This window comes from Myodes glareolus, chromosome 5, assembly GCF_982192425.1.
Source record: "Myodes glareolus chromosome 5, mMyoGla1.1, whole genome shotgun sequence".
Taxonomy (NCBI): Eukaryota; Metazoa; Chordata; class Mammalia; order Rodentia; family Cricetidae; genus Myodes; species Myodes glareolus.
The window spans coordinates 59,213,970-59,235,634 of NC_142030.1; the positions used below are offsets into that span (position 1 = coordinate 59,213,970).

General features: G+C 41.4%; 1 long non-coding RNA gene across 1 annotated transcript; it reads left to right on the forward strand.

Annotated features, from left to right (window-relative positions):
* The first annotated feature begins 1,480 nt into the window (after nucleotides 1–1,480).
* On the forward strand, nucleotides 1,481–21,280 carry LOC148122091 (uncharacterized). Its single transcript, XR_015737891.1, has 4 exons — nucleotides 1,481–2,681; nucleotides 3,237–3,427; nucleotides 6,126–6,202; nucleotides 20,813–21,280. It is a non-coding gene; the product is annotated as an uncharacterized LOC148122091 (long non-coding RNA).
* Nucleotides 21,281–21,665: the final 385 nt, after the last annotated feature.

A 21,665-nucleotide genomic window follows, 5' to 3' on the forward strand; every position in this document is an offset into this window, starting at 1 on the left:
CAAAATAAGAACGGTGTGCTCATTAGGTAACTTTTATAGGAACAAAAATTTCAAGTCACAATTGAGGGTTTCTTATCCCAGAAATATTACCTTGAAGCTCATGTCAAGGTGAAGTGTCAAGGCTGACACTGTAAAATGTCATAAAAGGGGTAAATAAAATTGCATGGAATCGTGCTTTAAATGTGTAGAACGATGAAAGAATTTCTCAGATGGTGTAATGAAGTAGTCCATGAGGAGAGGCTTCGGGATCATGAGAGGATGGCAGAGGTTGGCAAAGTGGTCCATGCATGGGTAGGGGTGTGGTTTGGGCTCATGTACAGATAATGGAGGTTGTCAAAGTGGTCCATGAGGGGGAGGCTTCAGGGTCATGTGTAGATGGCAGAGGTGTCTTCTGCAGGGAACATTTAATTACTGGAACTCCAGTGTCCTCTCTGTACTGTGTCAGTGATAGCATGACAGCAGTCGGCAAATCTATGAGCACCCTTTTGTCTCAGCCCTTTCTCTTGCCAACTTTTGCTGCTCTTCACCCAGTAACCAGAAGACTTGGGTCTGTGGTACTCAGGCTCTTGGTTGCTCTCTTCTCCCTCCATTTTTCCCTCCCTCCCTTCTTGTTTTGTGTGCAGCATGGTCTCTCCCACAGTGCCTGACTCTCTGTTCTACAGTTTGAGGCACACCTCAGGGAAGAATTAGAGTGGGAAACTCCCGTGTGAGGTGCTGATATGGCAGCTAAGGGATGGTCAGGGCAAAGGATGGTGGCTCCAGAGGAGAGGGTGTAGGAGAGACGATTGGGCTCAAACTATCAAGATCAAGGCCAGTTGTTTACAGATGTCTGTGAACTCCCATTGACACCTGTAGTAAGGATACCGCTTGTTTGTCTCCCAGTTGCTTAGCCCCGAAATAATCACACAGAAACTGTATTAATTAAATTAGTGCTTGGCCCATTAACCCTAGCTTCTTATTGGCTAACTCTTACATATTAATTTAGCCTATTTCTAGTAATCTGTGTATCGCCACGTGGCTGTGGCTTACCAGGTAAAGTTCAGTTCGGCTCTAGAGGGGCTACATGGCTTCTCTCTGACTCCACCCTTCTTTCTCCTAGCATTCAGTTTAGTTTCCCCTGCCTAGCTCTGTTCCCCTATAGCTCTGTTATAGGCCCAAAGCAGTTCCTTTATTAACCAAGGGTAATCACATCATATAGACAGAAATCCCACATCAGACACCTTCATACAAAGTGACATTATAAGAGGACACTTCTTGGCATTAGGATCTAGGGAATTGTGCCTGCTTTTATGTGTTCCATTAATTTGATAGATATTTTTGACATTTTTCCCTCTCCTTACTGGAGAGACTTTGAAATATAGGAAGAAAATATTTTATTTATTTTGATTTATTTATTATTTTAAATATATTTTATATATTTATGTATTATCTCTGGTCTACTAGCCCAAGTTGACTTTCTGCTTATGGGACGTCTGCAAGACATAGGGTATTTGCCAGTGACTTCCTGTTCTTGCAAGGTGTCAAGGACATCACATCTGAAATGGCTCAGGGGTCACAGTTCTGCACTATGATTGCTCTTTTCTCTTCCATCCTCTCTCATCTGTTTGAAGCAAGCAAGGTTTTGTGTAGCAAGAGCTGCTGGATCACTTAAGCATGGATCTTCCTCCTTTCCAGAGAGTTCCCTCAACCCCATGACTTAGAGCTATTCCTTTGTCCTGACTTTGACTTTATTGCCCCTTGGCTTTCCCATGATGTCACTGACCACACCGTACTATGATGTCCTTTTGGCTGCAGATTGTTTGTCTTGGGTAGAGAGACTTAAGCTGTTTTCCTTGTACCTTTTGTCATGTTATTAGACATTCCGTTGACACTAATTTAGATGAATGAATGAATACTGATATACGCAATCCAGTACTCACCCACCCTCTGCCTCAGCAAAGCTTGTCTGCCTGATATCTATTTCCCTAGGACACCACACGGGAGGGCTGACACAAGGCTTCCGCTGCCTTCTCTAGATTGACAAAGAGAAATTGTGCCCATTCTCAGAACAAATACAAAATCTGGTCCTGATAAACCTGTGTCTTATTTTTGTGACCCCCTAAAGCCTGATCTCGATAAACTAAAAAAGAAAAACAAGCAAAATACCCCCCCCAAAGTCTGATCTCAGGAGTGGGAATGCAGGCTTTTGAGGGAAAGTGTGGTTTGAAAACAAGGAGGTGAATGAGTTCTCCCTCTATTCATAGAGAGGGCCACATTTCAACCTATAGGACAGGGCTCGGCAGATGGTAAACACCACATCCCCAGGCTCTGGTGGGCTGGCATCATCCAGGCATCTCTGCAGTGGCTCGTTAATCAGTTGAAAAGAGATGATCCCCATTTCAATTGAGTTCAGGGCCATCATTTTTTTGGAAAGTAAAAGGGAGGCAAAATTAGTGGGCAGAAGAACAGGTTGACATGAATCCGAGGGAGGGAAAGTGCTTTCCTCTGTGGTTTCTGAGCAGGTGATGGTCAGCTGGCAGGAAGCCCAGAAGGTATCAGCTGCCTCAGAATGATGTTCTTGCTGGAAATCCTGTGACGAGGCTCACCCCTCCTCCTCGCTACTACCCTGTTTTCCACTGCACAAGGCTCCCACCCGGCCAAGCTGCCTCCCCCGCGCCATAGCGTACTTTGCACTTCTTGAGGTATGTTTTAGAGTAACTGTGGGTGCATCTCATGTTGGGGCTTCTTGATCACTTACAATTGCAGGCAACCTCATTTTGAGAGCTCTCTAAATAGTTCTGTTTGTTTGAGTTAAATTTTCATTTTTTTTGGGGGGGGGCGAAGATAAAGAAGTAAAGTTCAAGGATAGTTTTGGCTTCCCAATGGGGAAGAGTTAGAGTACAATAGGAATCAGATTTTGGTCTTTTACCAGTTACCCTCCGGTCAATGTCTCAGGCTCCCCTTTGCCCATCTTGTCTCCACCCCAGATTGCCCTGCCTTTATGCTGTTGCCACAGTCCTATGGGTTCAGCTGGTTTTCTTGTCTCTTTTAGGCCATGTCCCCACATATCACTTGGTTCTCCTTATACTTAAAAAAATGGAGCTCAGATGAAGTACCAGTTCTCCATAGCCTCCCCTCCCTACCCTTTCAGAGGAAAGTCATGACATCTCTGCTGGCTGTCCCTGGGGAGAGAGGTTGGGACAAAAAAATGAATAAGAATCATAAGAGCTGCTCTTCAATTGCTAACATTCTTTTAGGACACCTGCAGACCCTAGTGGTGCCTAGCTGGGCTCCTAGACACGAGGATGGGAGCCTCCCAACACTTTTCTCCAGTATCCCTCAAGTCACAAGCAGAAGGACAACAGTGAGGGGGTAGTTAGAATAACAGACCCCTATTAGGAACCTACCATCACGCTATTTTATCAAGTCTTTCATTTAAAGTCAAAAGGTAAGTACTATTGAAGTCTCATAGTTCTGAATGTAGAAACGGAACTCCATGGAGATTAAGTTCCATGTTCAGCATCCTCCAGTCATAATGTGATGCTCCCGAGTTCACGTCTTGTTGCACAGCAACAGTCTTAGCTGATATTCGCTTCCCAGTAGATGCCTTTAAAACCCCAGTGGGAAGTTTGCGTTTTTGAGGCTAGGTAAACATCTTGTCACTGTTTATCAGAGTAATGGGCCAGAAAAGCCCATTTCTTTCTTGTTAATTTAGTCTAACAAGAAATAGTCTGCCTCATTACTTACAAACCAGTTCTTAGAACTAACACCATAAACCTTGACTTGGTGCAGGAAATAAGGTGGCTTTGAGAGCTCAGGAAACAGTGACCAGAACAAAATTGATAATTTTCACACCTTGTGAATTAGGGGCTCAAGGGGGAATCCCCAAATATCTTTTCACTCTGCAAAACATTCCCCTCAACGTGAATTCTGATGGCTATATAAAGCTCTGCTTGACAAAACTTATTATGTGAGATCTGGGAAATGAAGGAGTTCTTGAAAGCAGAAGAGATTTTACAAAAGAGAAATTGGGTGCTGGGCATTTGGTAGTAGCTTTCATGGATTTAGGCATGGCTTAGGGTTGGCTCTGTTTGGAGGAAACACATACATCCTGATTCCTTTTCCAGGCTGTGAGGGATCTGGCTTCATCCCAGACATCTCCAATAAGGCCATCTATCCCAGCCATGCTGTCTTAGAGGTCAAATATTCAGATTCAAGCTCCCAAAGCTGCCTAGAGATAGAGAAACCTCCGAAGGTACCTGCAACTTAGCTCTCCTTTTATTAAGTGACAGCGGAGGGAAGCCTAAGAGACCCCACCTGGATGACTGTCAGGAGAAGAATGTCCGAAAAACAATTTTATTCTCTTGGCTAAGCTTGGAAGAACAACCTTTACTGAAAGGAAACATGAGGGCGAGGTACCTGATATTATCTATGCACAAGGAGTCGAGAGACAATCTTTCCAAACAGGAGGAGTCTACAGGCTGTGCACACTCTGCATGAAGTCATTAATCAAAGGCCAGTTCTAGAGTTGTGTCTATTGTACCCGACCAAATCATTTTCCCGGTTTTTGTTTTTGATTTTTCCAGTGTGAAGATTCTCGTCAGGTTAGGGGTCCATTAGCAATATTTTATCTGGGATAGACTTTCAGACCAGATGGTAAGGGTATCTTTTAGGGAAGATGGGAAGGGCAACTGTTGGGAAAGGAGACAGTATCATAAACTCAGTGTCCATAAGTCTTCATCACCAAATTCTTAGCACCTAGCATAGCATCTGTCATATAGTAGCTCACGCTTGGTACAAGGCCCAGAGGTGAAGTAAACTATGGATTACCCACTGTTACATTTCCTGCTTTATTAGAATGGATTATGGAGCCACCTCATTCCTGGGTTTGGTCCTGGGCCCTGTTTATGTTTTCAGCTTTGTACATTAGGGTTTTATTTCCCACATTTTAATTTTGCTTTAGTCCTCTAAGGAAGAGGGATGGGTAGGAAGGATGGAGTGTAAACGAATAAGAAGTATGGAGAACAGTGGCACTTAGACTATCCTGTCTGCCAGCAATGCTTTGCGCTTTGGGTGGAAGCCAGCAGGCTTTGCTAGTAATTGTAGAGTAACAGATGATCTGGTTGGCCTCAACTCTGTCTAATCTGTTGCAATGGAAAGACCATGGGCTGACCTGGAACTAGTTCTTATAGACTGATGTAGGAGGGTCTTCTATTTATCTGTTGCTTTCATTGGTTAATTAATAAAGAAAACTGCTTGGCCTGATAGATCAGAACATAGGTAGGCAGGGAAGGCAGAACAGAATTGTGGGAGAAAGAAAGCAGAGGCAGGCAGATGCCATGAAGCTCCGGCCCAAGATGGACATAGGTCAGAATCTTCCCGGGCTACGCACATTAATAGAAATGGGTTAGTCAAGATGTGAGAGTTAGCCAGTAAGAGGCTATAGCTAATGGGCCAGGCAGTGTTTAAATGAATACAGTTTGTGTGTTTTTATTTCGGGTGTAAAGCAAGCCATGCGTGAGCCAGGCAGGATGAAAAGCAGGCCTGCTTGCCTCATCACTACAGTAGACCAATTGAATAAATATAAATTCTTGTTAAAAAAAGATAAATTCTATCAAATGTTTTTTATCTTTGCTGAAATGATCATGTGATTTTATTTTTTATTCTGTTTATGTGGTGAGTTGTATTTACTCATTTATATATACTGAACCATTCTTGGATCCCAGTACTAAATCCTTTTGGATCATAAGAACAAAAACAAAAACAAACAAACAAAAAACATGAGCTCTAAGTTTAGACTCACAGAATTCCAGATATAGTAAGTGAACTGAATTCTGTATATGTTTGTCTTCTCTTTAGTGGTATGGGAAGTCCTTCTGTCTATGTGTTGTTTTTATTGGTTAACGAATAAAGCTGTTTGGCTTGGTAGAATAGGGCAAGGTGGGAATTCAAGCAGATAAAGGAGGAGAGAGTGAGTGGGGTCAGGGAGACAGACACTAGAACCTTGCCAGGAGGCCACGCCCTCGTAGTGATACACAGATTAATAGAAATGGGTTAATTTGAGATACAAGAGCTAGCTAGAAATATGCATAAGCTAATAGGCCAAGCAGTGTTGTAATAATACAGTTTCCATGTGATTATTTCAGGTCTTGGCAGCTGGGAAACGAACAAGCAGCCTCTGACAACACTTTGGGAAGATGGAAAGTCCTTTATCAAAACAAAGGTATCTTAGTAGTGACACGTGCCCAGAAGAAATAAGATTCATGACCTTTGATTCCTGCTTTCTGTGAGCTGATGAGTCACATAAACATAAATGATCTCAATTTCTTTTTGATGAAACCAAGTCGGTCCAGTTTGTATCCTTCCTCTTTTAAGCTATGGGCAGCATGGTGTCTTACACAATATGCTGCCACCAGAGATTTTCATTATGTTGAGAAGAAAGGGAAACCATTGAAAATGACAGTATTTGGAATGCACTCTCTGGAAAGTAAATGGTAGAGACTCAGTCTTCTAACAAGTTTTCTCCCCTGGCCTGTTATTAGTCTGTGGCACTTCCCTTTGAAGCTGTGAATAGCTCCAACAATACATATTGATTCCAAAGAAGACTCAGGGCCCTGCTGAATACTAGACAGATTTGCCTCTAGGTCCAGCAAGAGATGGTCTGCAGGCATTCTTTTTGGGCGGAGGAGAAAGCTTCCACCAACCACAACCTGACTTGCAGTGACAGCTGGAGCCAGCAGGAGTCACTCCAGGCTCTCTAAGCATGATTACAGGGCCTCGTTGCGGAGGCAGTGCTGTGTAAGGTTCTAGAGCCTAGGCTTCAGAACCAGCCTGACTGCACAAGGTCCCTGATTTTCCATCTCCTCTGTGGGGAGAGGTAATAGCATTTACCTCATTGGGTTGTAGTAAGGATGGAATAAATTAGCATGTTAAAGCACATAGAACTCTGCCTGGCATATTTGTTAAGTGTTCAATATGATCGTGTTGTACGTGTTTGTGTTTTGCATGGCCAGCTCAAGGCTGCCCACCTGGTTTAACTGCAGAATTCAGTTCGGGTTTCATGTGTTGCCTTAAAGTAAATAGCCCAGTTCTTTATGTGCTGGTCCCTTGGAGTTCCAGGCTGATGACCACTGACCAAGTAGATCCTGAACTAGATGAAACCTGTGAGTGACAGCTCTCGAGGCATCCTTCCAATGACCTCTTCGAGACAGCCTTGAGTTGTGCTTCACTCTCTAGAGAAAGCGTAATGGTCCAGCCCTCAAGCCCTGCATCTTCTCCAGACTGTGGATGCTCCTGGAGTTCCGTCCTGGGATAACGTGCACATCCTCTAACTTATTTCTTAGCCTGGACTTGCATCATTTCCCGTGTGATGCCAGGGACACCCACATCCCCGTACTTGCTGGGGCTGGTAATCTAAGAATGGTCCCGTTCTCTCACAGTCACTGTCTGATAAGTGACCAGATCACGCTGATCTCTATCTCTTGAGTTCTGCTTCTGTCTCCTCCCCAATGACTGCCCATGTGCCAAGCCTGGGAGGAAGGACCTGTGGCAGAAGTTATGGTGGCAAGAGGATTCTCTCTTGTCCCTTGTACCGACTGCATTCCTATCCTCATTTTGTATCTGGATTAAACATAGTCTTGTCTTCCTCCAATTTGATACCCAAGTAATAGTTTTTTTATTTTTTAGACAAATGTTTGACACATAAAGATGCTTTACATTCAAGTTGTACTGTGTAATGAGTTGATATGTATTCATTGTGTAGTGATTACAACAGTCAATTTAATTACCACAGCCATGACCACCCATGCTGTACCCCAGATTATCAGAAGTTATTCATCTTGGTAACTCCGTAGATGTGTTCTACGGAGACTTAAGTGTCAAAGGCTTGGTTGCCAGCTTATGGGACTATTATGGTATGGTGGAATCTTTTAAGTGTTGGGGCCTAGTGAAAGGAAGTTGGAACAGAGGAGGTGTGTCTTTAAAGAGGATATTGGAAGTCCAGCGCCTGCGTTTTCTTTCTCTCTCGCTCTCTCTGCCTCTCTCTGTCTCTGTCTCTGTTTCTCTCTCTCCTAGATGCCATGGGGTGATGCCTCACCACAGGCTCAAAAGCAATGGGCATTTGAACTATGGACAGAAAGCTCTGAAACTGAGCCAAAATAAACCTGGTCTCTGTTTGAATTGGTTATCTTATGTGTTTTGTCATGGAAACAAGAGACGACTAACAAAGAGCCTTGCCCTAGAGCCAACTTTTCTCCATGTTCCTCTGTATCCATGAGTGTAACAGTGTGAGATCACACACAGAAATGGGACCATACAGCATCTGTCTTTCTGTGTTAAGTTTGTTTACTTAGTATGGAGTCTTATAGGCTCATGCATATTATTGCAAATGGCAGCATTACATTCTTTCTTTTCCTTTTACAGCTGAGTAACATTCTGTAAGTAATATTTCTAGAATAATCTCTTACACAAGAGATTATTTTTAAGAGCAACAGAGGGAATGGGGCACTTAGCCATAATATAATGAAACATTTCAGCACCAGTTTGTCAATCCCAACGCAAATCAATAGAACAAAGAAAACCTCTAAATAAATCAGCATGCGTATAAACATTATCAGTATAGAGACAGAATTCCACATAGATCTCTCTTATCAAAGTCTTACCTATCAGGTTTGTGACATGGGACAGATTCTATGGGGAAAATACCTTTAGTTTGTTTGTAGGTTGGAACACACACACACACACACACAGATTCTGCCTAACTTGCTGGGGTCTGGCATCAGATTTGCTCTAGCAGCTGTCTCTTGCTGGATGGGAGAACTAGATATTATTTTGCTGTCTCATATTTCCAGAGATGCCTGAGAATGACTACGTCTTGTGTTTTTTTTTTCATTTTTCCCCTTTCTTTCCTTTGGGCAACACACAAGATTATAGGTGTGTGTGTGTGTGTGTGTGTGTGTATTACCTGACTAATTTAGGCTAAATGAGTAGATCTTCACGACGTTTTTGCTGTCAAGATGGGAAGCATTGCCCAGGCCCATCAGGAACATTTTCAGCTGTTATTGGCAGGTGTTGTCAAAAAATGCCAAGAACTTAGAAGAAGAAACTGTGAAGGTTTCTGGGCTGAGGTGACATCTGAGGAGCAGTTGAGCACTCCCTGAATATGTGTCCTAGCTGAGGGGAAGGGGAGAGAAGGACTGGATCTGAGAGAAGAAGTCCATGTGGATGGGGAGACCTTGCATGAATACTTCCGAGTTATGCAAAAATGTACCGTGAGTGCTCACAGTAGTTCAAGAATCATGGCATCTATATAATGCATACTAAGATTCAGTGAGGAAATAATACTTTATTTCATTTAACAAATGTTACATATCATTTCTACATTACCTGCATCGTGATATAAATGGGGAAATATGGTATCAGTAGTGATAACCACTCTCAGGTGAGCCCCTTGGGTCTCCTCAGTGTTTGCTATCTAGTTTTATGGGTGGGAATGAGGAGACATGGGCCAGTTAGTGTAACTGAGACACTCATTCAAGCCTCCCTTATATACAAGAGTGGCATGGAATAGAGTTTGCTAGGAATAAGAGAGGCAGGATGAGAGAGAGAGTAAAACAAAATACCAGCGGGTCTCCTATGTCACAGGAGAGCTTATTGGTCACATAATCCCAATTATATTAGCTATTATTTGATGTTTTATGAGGACACTCTTGGTATACTGGTTACTTTATTCATTGCTGTGACCAAGTACCCAAGAAATGATTTGGAGATGGGTGGGCTTGCTTTGGCTTGTGGCTTCGGAGGGTGGAATCTGCCATGCTGGGAAGGGACGGGTGAGAGGGTGAGAATACTCAAATTGTGTTCTAGTTAAGAAACGCAAAAAGGTGGGGTAGCGCTGGGCTCACCCTCTCCTTATCCACTGCAGGATCTGTAAGGCCCCACCTTTTCTGTGGATACCCACACCCGATCCAGGCCCGCGCTTTCCCGAACTTGGGCCCATGAGAATGGACGACTGTCCTGAGGGTTTAAATAGACACACACAAAAGAGACCTTGCTCACTTACCAAAGAGTAAATGGCCACTTTATTAAACTCAAGTCGGGTATTTATACCAGTGGGCAAGGGGGTTCAAAAGGGCAAGGCCTCCTCCCATCAGGAGCAGGAGAAGGAGATTACAGGTGCCCGGTGCCTCAGGCAGAATCAGCTGGGAGAGGCCAGGCATGTGGGGCCCACTGCTAGAACCTTGATTACAGGTGGAATCACCATAACAAAAGAGAGCCAAATTCTTCCTAAGCTATCCCCTCAAGCCAGTGCTAGTGCAGAATCTCCAGGGAGCCAGAGTCAAACAGCAAATCGCCAGGAAGAAGGGAAAAAGACCTTGGTACCTACAGGATCCTGTCGTATGGGATGCTGTTTTCATCCTCAGTTAAGATTCTCTGTAAACCCTTTATGGACCAACCTAGGGGCGTCTCCTCAGTGCTGGTAAGTCCAGTCATGCCGGCAGTGGAGAGTAGCCTCCATGCCCTGCTTAGAGGTTATAAAATTCTAATGTTTTTTTTTTCTGATTAAGTATTTTTAATGAACTCTCCTTCAAAATGAGGATTGGGCCCAGAAATAAGATGTTTTTGGATTTGTTCTTTTTATTATCTGTGTGTCTTTCAGTCTATTGGTTCACTTTATGTAAAAAATATCACATATGTAAAAATGAGAAAGTCATACTCATTGTTAGGGGACGCTGGAACATAAACTATGAGATAATGTTGGAGAAAAGTGAAATTTAGTAGGTGTAATAACTTTTTATGTGTCTTATTTCTGTGATCAAGTAACTTACAAGAAGCAAACTGGGGAAGAAAAGGTTTATTTTGTCTTATAGTTCGAGGGACTCTAACCCATCAAGGCAGGGAAGGTACAGTGGCATGAGCAGGAGGCAGCCATCAGTCACAAATAGGGAGCCAAGAGTTTGCTTCTCTTTTGAACTCAGTCTATGACCCCTGCTCATGGGATGGAGCCACCTACATTCAGGTTGGGTCTTCCCTCTTAAACTTTTATGGAAACATCTTCATAGATATGCTCATGGGTGTGTTTCCGTGGTGATCATAATACCATCAAGTTAATAATCAAGATTGGCTATTTTATAGAGTAAGGGGCTATTGATGTGCTACTTGCTGTTTGTTCGAATGTTTGGGGTTTTATACCTTCCTGGAAGCATACCATGGAGTTCAGGCTTGCAGACACCTTGAACTAACCTTTCCCTGTTGAGAAATTAATTGGCCAACAGGCTGAAAAAACAAAACAAAACAAACAAGCAACAACAAAACAAAAAGTCTATGTATATCCACCTCTACTGTGAAACTTAGGAGGTACATAACACTGTTCTCTCTATTCTGTGTGCTTGCCATTATTCATAATTTAAAACTAACCAAGTCAAACAATCAAATAAAGCCGGACCTTTGGCTACTCTCCTCGCCGTTTCCTAAGAGTTCCAGGGGCTGTCTTCTGATGCTGCTTTCATTTGCTGGGCACAATGGGAACAATAAAGTCTACACTGAGCCCGGGGGAGAACAGGCTGGATTCCATTTCTCTCTGGACACAGGCAGAGTGGTCTACAGCTGTGCATCGTTCCAACAAAGCACGGTGCATTTTAGGACCTGTTCCTCCTCCCTGACTTCCAAAGAGACCCATCTGTTCGGTTCTTCCAGTGCTTTCAGTGCAAGCGGACGAGGGCAGTGAAACGATGCAGGGCTAATCACTTAGGTATTGTAGCGTCAGTCTTTTGGGCCTTTATTTGGATTTTTCTTAGAGCTTTAAATCCCTTTAGCGAGCTAATGTTTGGAGAGAGCATCCTGGCACAGTGCACCCACAGGGGCAGTGAATCTCTTCTTCTTCCCCAGACTGAGAATTATTCCCAAGAGTGAGTAATAGCTGCACACACTCCCTCATATGCTCATGAAAATAAATTGAGGAGCTTGCTATCCTTCTCAGTTCTAGTCTCTTTTCACAAAGACATAATTTTTTTCCTGAGAAGTGGGAGGCATCGTGGTTAGTAAAAAAAATCATCTTATATCTGTATATTTGCATATTAATGTGGCTGCACTTTCTATCACATGATTCATGCATTGGCAACCCTAGATATTAAATTGCCTGCTATCTCATATTTTGGATGAAATTTTGAATTGGAAACAACAGACTCTTCTGACTGCCTGGAAGCCAGGGATCTCTTTCTTTCCAAACCACAGATACAATAGGATCTTAGGTAACCTTAGAAAAAAAACCTCTTTGATCCTATAACTTTTTTTCCTACCTTTGTGAAATCAGGGCAATGGTCTATTCAACCCATTTCTTTCCTAGGGAGATGTGATTAATAGGGCGGATGCTTGGGAAGCACCCTGGCCGCTTAGAGGAGATGCTCTGTTGAAAACAGTAATAGGAAACTTCATCAATCATGAGAGCTCTGGCGATGTGCTGCCTGGATACAAAATATTCATACAGTTATTTATATTTTACAAATGAGATCTCTAGCACCATTGGGGCTAAGTGGGACAGGTACTTTGTCATCCTGAGAAATTATCATATATAGTGTTTTGGGTTTTGTTCACAGTTACTGGCTCATCCACCTTCCCTAAAGCTGGTCACAAAATCCTTAATTTCCCCTTGCTGTCTTGAACCAGGCCATAAAGACATTCTTCAAACTAACCTGGTCTCATAGTCAGACATAAGACCCTCTGAATTCTTTATGGGTCCTGTCCCTCCCTCCCAACTCTGATGGAGCGAGCAGTATTCCACAAAGACAACAAGAAGAGTATGAATAGATACCCCTTAGAGTTCTTCTGCTCACAATCTATGACATGAAGTCTATAAAACCTAAAGGACAGGGTGGCAGAGCTTCCGGACAGCTGAAGAGGCCGCAGCTCCTGGAGGATGGCGTTCTCAAAAAGGGCACTGGGGCTCAGTACCCCTTCCCATGTACATCACCCTGTGTGTTGCTTCATCTGTGTCCCCTGAAACACAACTCACAATAAGCAACTCGTAAATATTAGCATTTTCTCAAGCTTTTTGAGTAGCTTGAGAAAATTAGTCCAGGAGAAGAAGTCATGAGAAACAGGCAAAAACTAGCGAAGACTTGTAAATCTCGCTCAGGGGTAGAGGCAGTCTTGGAGCAAAGCCCTCGGTCTATGGGGTCTGATGCTGTCTCCAGGCAAATGTCAGACCTGAACTGAAGTAGATACAGCCCCGTGCCTGCTTCCCACTCTGCTTGTGCTGGTAGAGCATAGAGTGCTTTTCCTAACTGTCCATCTGCAGGAACTGTGCTCCTGCCTTGTTTTAAAAACAGCGACAGAAAACTCTTCAACAGTTATATAATATGGCATAAAAATCAGGATTACAAGAACACTAACACATGAAATATTTCAATGGCTTGAAGGGTAATATTTTATTATAAAAAAATCAGTAAAACTTTTGAGTTGGCAGTTTCTAGCAGAAAATTACTGTAAACAACTGACTACCAGCATGTTTCTCAAGTTCCCTTGTTAGGATAGACACATGATTTCCATTACCAAAAGAGAAAACATTTTATATCAAAAACCAACTGCTGAGCAGGGAAGAAAACATAACCATTGGTTGCTCAGAACATGTCTGCATTTTGTTTGGGGGCAGGAGAAGTGAAGGAATAAACCACCATTTGTGCTGCGGAGACATTACAGGGCATCTTTTTACTCTAGAAGACTAGTCCAAATTACTAGGATCTTCAGTGGCCCTCTTAGAATTCTGTAGAACAAGGAGCAACTAGCATGGTGTTCCTGAGCCACTGTGAAGTCAGAATCAAAAGATTAAGGGTGTGAGAACCCAAGAGACACTAGACAAACCTCTGTTCTACAGACAAGAAACTTTAGGGCCACAAAGACCCTCATTAAAATTTTATTAGTTTACCATGCCAAGAATTTATTAGTTCAACAAATATTTATTGCACATCCACTGTGTGTACTGGGTCGCTCCCTTTCCCTAGGTATTCTGAAAGGCTTGTCTGATGGAGGAAGGCTTTAGTGTTTAGCAGGGCCAGCCTCACACAAGACACAGAGGAGTCACTACTCCTGGCATATGACAGCCTAAAAGATAATTTCTTAAATCTACCCACTAAGTAAAATCATCTATAATTCTAGGTCTTCAGGAAAAGGTCTTTTGGCTATGTAAGTTTTTAAAATGGCAATTTATTTTCTTCATGGCTCACAATGTCTATTCTTGATTTGAAGAAGCCCATTAGTGAACTCCTGAGGTCAAAATGCTTTTTAAATTTATTCGAGTGAGAAAAATATCCTTCAACTCAACCTTTCTCCCCTATTTCTTATTTTTTCTCCTCATTCTTCTCTTGTGGTAGAACATTTGTCTACCTCCCAAAGAATGGTCCTGTGTCTGTAGGATACTATTTAGAAAATCAGAAGGCTCTATTAGCTAAGGCATCATTTTCTCAAAAGATCCATCTAATAGAGGTTTACTGTAATTCCAAAGAATGATTGGAATAAACGTCCCAGTAGTAATAAATGCTTAACAATCACATATGGAGAAAGTTGAAGCAATAATGAATATAATTAGGGGAAATTTGATTATTAACCAGAAATGAAGTAATTTGAGATGTAATGTAACAGATAGTTGCTTCCTGCTTTGCCTCAATGAATCTGATGCCTGGCATAAGAAGCAATCCAGAAGCCGTAGGGTTATATAGCAAACATATTTCGAGAAGGTCTTCAAGATGCCGATAAACACAGGATGAGCCTCTGAATATAAGGACACTTTATGCTGATGGAAAGTAGAATGGGGGATGATGTAACACTTCCTTCTCCACGCAGTTTTGCCAACATCAGGGTTATAAAACATCTGGACAAGTCAGCTGACAGGTATTTTTATTGAAATCTCATTTCACTCAGAATGATTGCAATGCAACATACTTTTCATATGATTTTACTGAATTTATTTTATTTCCTGTCATTTGCTTAGCAAAACACACACACGCACGCACGCACACACGCACGCACACACACTCTTTCCACATAAACCTTGCTAACATTTCTGCACTGCAGAAATGATCTAAGTTTAATCTGGAAATCACATTTGGGGACAAGTTAAATGAAATGTGTGTTGTCAGATAAGCATCAATCAGAAGACTAGATAATCTTATTGGTTGGATTATTCTTGCATTGCTCTTCTGTGCTTGTTTTCTCGTCTTTTCTTATGGTTGTAGACAATAATTCTAGGTAGCTAATAAAATCTAATAACTGATAGTGGATAGCTCAACAAAGTGCTCTTGCAATAAGCCCTATTTCACGTTCAAGCTTTATCAATCAATCAATCAATCAATCAATCAATCTATCTATCTATCCATCCATCCATCCATCCATCCATCCATCCATCCATCCATCCATCCATCTATCTATCTATCTATCTATCTATCTATCTATCTATCTATCGATCTATCTACGTATAGTTTATTTCTTTAGTGTCTCACATAGCTCAGACTGGCCTCAAACTTGCTACATACCAAGGATGACCTTGAACTTTTGATCCTCCTGCCTCCACATCCCAACTGCTGGAATTACAATCATGCATTATTATATTTGGTTTCCCTCTTAAACAAATGTTTCTATAACCTTCTTCTTCTATGCTTTTCTTTTCTTTCTTTCTATTTTTTCTTTTCTTCTTCTTCTTCTTCTTCTTCTTCTTCTTCTATTTTTTTTGGTTTTTCAAGTCAGGTTTCTTTGTGTGGCCTTGACTGTCCTAGAACTCACTCTGTAGACCAGGGTGACCTAGAACTCACAGAGATCTGCCTGTCTCTGGCTCCTGAGTGCTGGGATTAAAGGTATGTGCCACCATTACCTGGTCTTCTATGATTTTTTACTGTCCCATGTTTTATTTTATTATAGAATCTGTCTTTCAATTATTTCTTACAGTAAAATTTTCTGTGTAAATCTTACTGGTCCTAATTTTTTATATTTATAACAGTACTTACTATGATCTATGATATACTGAAGTTATCTGTTTGTCTATATCCCTCTACAGACAGTGAAAAGTTTGGAGTGCTGTGTGACAAAACTTTTTCTAGAGAGACGCAACCCACACATCTACTCACCCTAGAAAGGGAACCCATAACATATCAGAATACAGATAACCCCAAAGTCCAATTTGGTGAACCAGTGAGTTTTATTGGGGTTACTTACAGGAGCAGAAATGACTCAAAGACAGCTGCATCACCAAGGCCCACCCTAGCATGGTGACAGCTCCCAAAACTGGGGTTCTGGAGCACACTGCACAGCTTGCAGGTTGGAAAGTGCCCTTTCCAGGAGCCTCAGTTGGTCTAAACCTCTTCCAGGCAGCGGGTCTGCTCTCAGAGTCTTCTTTTCAGGTTGGCTTGTCTGAAAGTTTTCTTTGTGATCTGGCTTCCTCCTGTCTGTGGAGGACTCTAGGTTTTTATTGTTTGCTCTGTCAGGGAGGGGCCTAGTGAATCTGGTCATTTTCAGGGACTTCCTGAAGCTATTTTGAGTTGTTTATCTTCCTGCAGGATGGAATGTTTTGATCTCGAAGGGAACAGTTATGCAACAGGAGGTATGACTTCATTATAAAATTACCAAAAGTTACCAGGGTAGACGGTGATTAAGTGTCACACACCACTGTGTTGAATAGATACCTAGAATCAATGAGGTTGCTATGCCTCTTCACACAGATAGTTTGCTGGGCTATGGTTGCCTTCTTGATCTGGCACTTGGGACTTAAATAGCTTGTTCATGGAATCAAAGACAAGGTTTCTGGATTTAGAACAGACTGACATGCCCTTTCTTTTCCATAAGCCATGCACATAAACTTTTTTCCAACTAGGACTACATGCCATCCCACCAAGTTGCCTTTCTGGAATGTCTCAAGTGAACCTTGTTCTCATAGCTGGAGTCTTTCTCAATATGTACCCAGAAGACAGATACACTTAGCTTTTAACAGGCCAACTCTCCTTGGACATACTGTCCCTGACAGAAAACTTATAGTGAATGGGTCTGCATTTAGCAATCTCTAATTCTTTACCTTTCTTATTATCTATCTGCCAGGAGTTTACATTAATCTTACTTTATCTCTTTATAATTTTTTATCTTTGATATAATACCTTTACATCGTGTGTGTGTGTGTGTGTGTGTGTGTGTGTGTGTGTGTCTGTATGTGTATTTGGATTGGTACATTACTCAGGTCTTGTCCAATTTTTTGACTGAAACAGCATTTCATTGGCCTGGAGACCACCAAGAAGCTGGGCTGGTTGTCAAGTGATTCCCAGAGAGACAGCTGTTTCTGCCTTCCCAGTACTGGGAATTCAAGTCTCCATCACCACACCTAGATTTCTATAAATGTGGCAATCAAACTCAGGTTCTTGTACTGGAAAGAGAAGCCATTTGCCTACTGGGGTATCTCTTCAGTCACCTTGATGCCTTTTTGAGTACCAGGGCTCCAACATATTTTTATTTGTCTTTGGTTGACTTGAATAATTTGAAGACATTTTACAGGTTCTAGGCTGTGGTCTCATTTGTAATATAAAGTGGCTGTAATCTTACAGAAGCATATGAGCTTTGGGTTCTCAAGATAGTAATCAGCCTAAATAATGTATTTCCTGTCTTGGGGGTTGTTGATTACCAGTACACACAGTGCCCCTCCATCCGTATTTCCAGTACTTGCAGACAAATGTTGTTATTGCTTTCACCCCAGAACACCAATGTCTGCAGCTTGCTTTCTTCCATTTTAGACGTTGTTTTTCTCTTTCAGAAAGGCTCATTTCTTTATCTGTGTCATTGTTTTCCTTTAAAAGCATGAAAGAAAACAAAACAAAAGCAAAAACCCAAAGCGAAACTTTATTTTCAGACTCAAAGCAAATGAAACACACTACCGTGGGGGCGCCTCATACAGAATGCCAGTCTTGTTTTCAAACCACACATTTTACTATTACCCTAAATCATTTTTCTAAATCTCAGTTTTTCAACCATATAAAGAGGTTTTGTAAACGTGAAGGACAAGGGATTCAGCAGAGATGATGCTCCTTCCCTTTGATGTGTATCCATTCCCCTGGTAACGAAGTATTCTGAAACTGATCTATCATTATGAAGCCAGTGGAAGGGGAGAAGTCAAAAACAACTCTCAAGGTGGCCATTTGCAAAAATACCCTTGGAAAGTCATGTTTGAACAGCTCTACAATATAGGTCAGAACAGTTGCATGAACACCTAAGACAGCACTTTCAGGCACTAAATGGTGCTCATAAAATATTAAGAGGCATTTAAAGTGGTTTTAAAGCTTAGTACAAATAAAAAATTGAAAAATAATCCAAATGGTAACATAAATCTAATTTCTATATTTAGCGCTGAAAAAAATCACAGAAATCCCTTGGCCAATGATTGTGGAAAATTTAGGTTAGGGGTCATAAATGTTGAAATTCTCTTAGTGTTAAATTGCCCAAATCAGGTCAAGAACGTTCTGGAAAAAAAGAAAAACTGGAGGGAAAATGATATTATAACTGTTCCATCATAGTAAAGGGAAATGCAGGGTATTCATATGTTAATAAGATTCTTTCTTTGATTTTCATTTGATTGTTTGTCAAGTGGGATTAATTAGATTGCATAATTTTGACATTTTTTTATTTAAGAAATTAAATAAAAATTTTAAGAAATTAAAATACTTATTTCATTTCTCCCTTCCCTCTCAAATTTCCAAATCCCTGTCCCTACCATAATTTTGTTTTCTTTGTGTATCTTTGATGACCACGAAAAAGATATTAAAAAATGTTAGTGATAATATATTGAGCTCTTTGGATCAGGAATTATAGTTTTTAAACCATTATGTAATTTATTAGTGGGGGAGGCAGGATGGAGTAATGAGAACATTAAGAAAAGCTCATTTTTGAGTTTGTAGTATGTTAATAGTTATACTCACAAATTATCTGTAGTCATTAAAGAAGTTTCCCTAGGACTTTTAGTACCCTACACTTACCAGCCTCATCCTCTCTTACATGCGAGAGCAAATAACCAAAGTGTGTCCTTCGGAGAGCATTTGCCTCTCGGACTTTTTATAACCACGTGGGGCATCTCTTGATTTAGTGCCCTTTAGAGATGAGGTTCTGGAAAACAGTTCTGCCCATGAAAGTCACACACTAAATCACTTCGGGTTCCAGGATTTCCAAGAGAAATTAAACACTTACAGAAAAATCGTTAACATCCTCACTGTTGCCCATAGTCTCTCCGTTTCCCATGGCTCAGGGAAGAGAGAACAATTTATCTCCTCTTGTTTCTGCTCTGTTTTGTGTCAAGCACCATGTGTGGTGTTAGGGCCAAATATGCAATGTTCCCACAGGTTGATGTGTTGATGCTCAGGCCCCAGCTGGGAGGGGGTTGGGGGCGGAAGTAGAGAGGCTTAGCTAGAGGAGGAACTTGGGAATTGTTCTTGGGCTTGGGTCTTGTTCAGGCCTATCCCTGTGTCGTTCCTCTACTGCCTGCTCCTCACTGGGTGAACAGCCTCCTTCTCTCCAGGTCTCTGCCTCCATGACACTTGCCTCATGATGGGCCCAGCCAGACTCAGTAGTTAAGGCCTATGGACTGGACGTGCTGAAGCTGTGAGCTCATCTATGCTTCCTCCCACAAGCTGACTATGTCAGACATTTTGCTACAGTGTGGTAAGAAAGGAATTTATCCCCCAGGGACAAGTTTCTTCATTCATTATGTTCAACAACAAAGCTCCACATTTTTATAATTTTCTTGAAAAGGGAAGGGAAGCAACACAGGAATTGCTGTTAAAACTCCACATTTAATACTCTTGCTATGGCTTCTTCAAAAAACAGTATTGTGTCTTGTTTAGGTACAATTGCTCAAGCGCAACTTTCAGTTTTCCCTATTTCTGAGAAAGGTGATTTCAGAAGCACCAGAGTGACCATGAACCAGAAAGGCCATTTGCTCGGCATTTCCGTTATATCTAGTTCTCTTTATAATTTCATTGGTCCTGTATTGGTCATAAATCTTTATCTTCCTACAAATCCTATTAAAGAAGAATCCAATCTCACAGAGCATATGCTTTGCTTTCAATTAAGAAAATTGCTTCACTTCCCAAACTTCAGATTATAGTAAGGTTGTTCCACAGAAAAATTAGATTTCTGTCCTGGGAAAGAAGGAGCAGTTTTGCAGGGCTGAGTTATAGCTCAGTTCATTCCTTAGGAGAAACTGCCATGGATCTAAGTCAAGCAATAATCAGCATGCATTTTTCATCCTCTTATTTATTTATTATTATTTTTTCTTTTACGTAGAACTTACCACTACTTGACAAAGCATGTCTGTCTGCTTCTGCTCCCTAAAATTTGTTGCTGTTTTTCTCTTCTATGCTTAGGCCTGATGACAGAAAAGGTTTGATTTCGTTGTTTGATCTCTGTGACTGAAGCAATAGATAACACAATACATGTTTCTTGAACACATAAATGGATGCTGTCTGTTGTATAAGCCCAGGGAACCACCCACTTTTTCTTAGATAAAATAAAATAAATAGTATTCTGATAGGAGAACCTCAAGAAAAGACTTGTTATGGCTTCTTAGCTATATTTTAAGAATAAACGAGAAATTTTCTACAAGAAAAACTTAAAAGACATTCACATATATGTGAATATATATATATATATATATATTTCACATAATATATCATGATTGTAGTGTCCCCTCCATCTGCTTCCTTGAAGATTTCTTGTATCATAAAGTTGTGTCAGGACTTTTTCTTTTCTCTTTTGTGAATTTTATCATTTTTATTTTTACCTTTATTTTTATTCATTTATTCTCTTTTTTACACTACAGGTCCTTCACATATATATTCTGGCTTCCAGTTTTGTGTTTTCATGGGATTCCTCCTGTGGGACCCTCCCTCACCCCTTATTCTCAAAGGGGCAAGAAGAAATTTCCTAGCAGAATGTTTTCCCAGGAAGATAGTGGCCTTCCCCTCTCCCACCCAGGATATTCTGAGCACAAGGTCACTTAGCTCAACCCAGGCAGCCACCTGGTACAGGCTGATAAAGATGGCCTAACTCAAGAACAGTGGCTTCTCTAAAAACAAGAAAAAAAAAACTTACTTAACAAAATGCGAGGGAGCAAAAGTCCTTGTACCTATGCCAAAGCATCTTCAAAGATTCTCTTTGTAGTTATGCCTTTAAAAGCTTACCCCACAGAGGAACCACAACTCCTCTCTACCTTGTTGTAACGGGGATGGAGATGAGTTCCAAACATGTTTAAACTTGTTTAAACTGATTAAACCTTGCTTATTACAGTCTGGGCCTCTCTGGTGGTCTCTCTCTGAGGGTCGTGATCTGGGCACAACACTCCTATCCAATCTACCCCCTTTCTGTCTCTCATTAGAAAATAAATAGGTTTCTAAGAGCTAATAATAAAATAAATTAAAGTAAGATATGAGATTAAAAAAACAAACAGAATAGGACAAAGAGACAGAAGGAAAGGAGAGCAAGAAGATGTGCAAGAAACAGATTCGTTTGAACACTCAGGATTCCGTGCTCAGAGAAGCTTCCTCCTGCAGCAGATGGGAGCAAATACAGAGGCCCACAGCTGGACAATGCGCAGAGTGAGAGACCTTGGAACACTCAGCCCTACACAGGTTGTCTCCATCAGATCCTTCCCGCCAGGGCCCAGGGAACTCTGT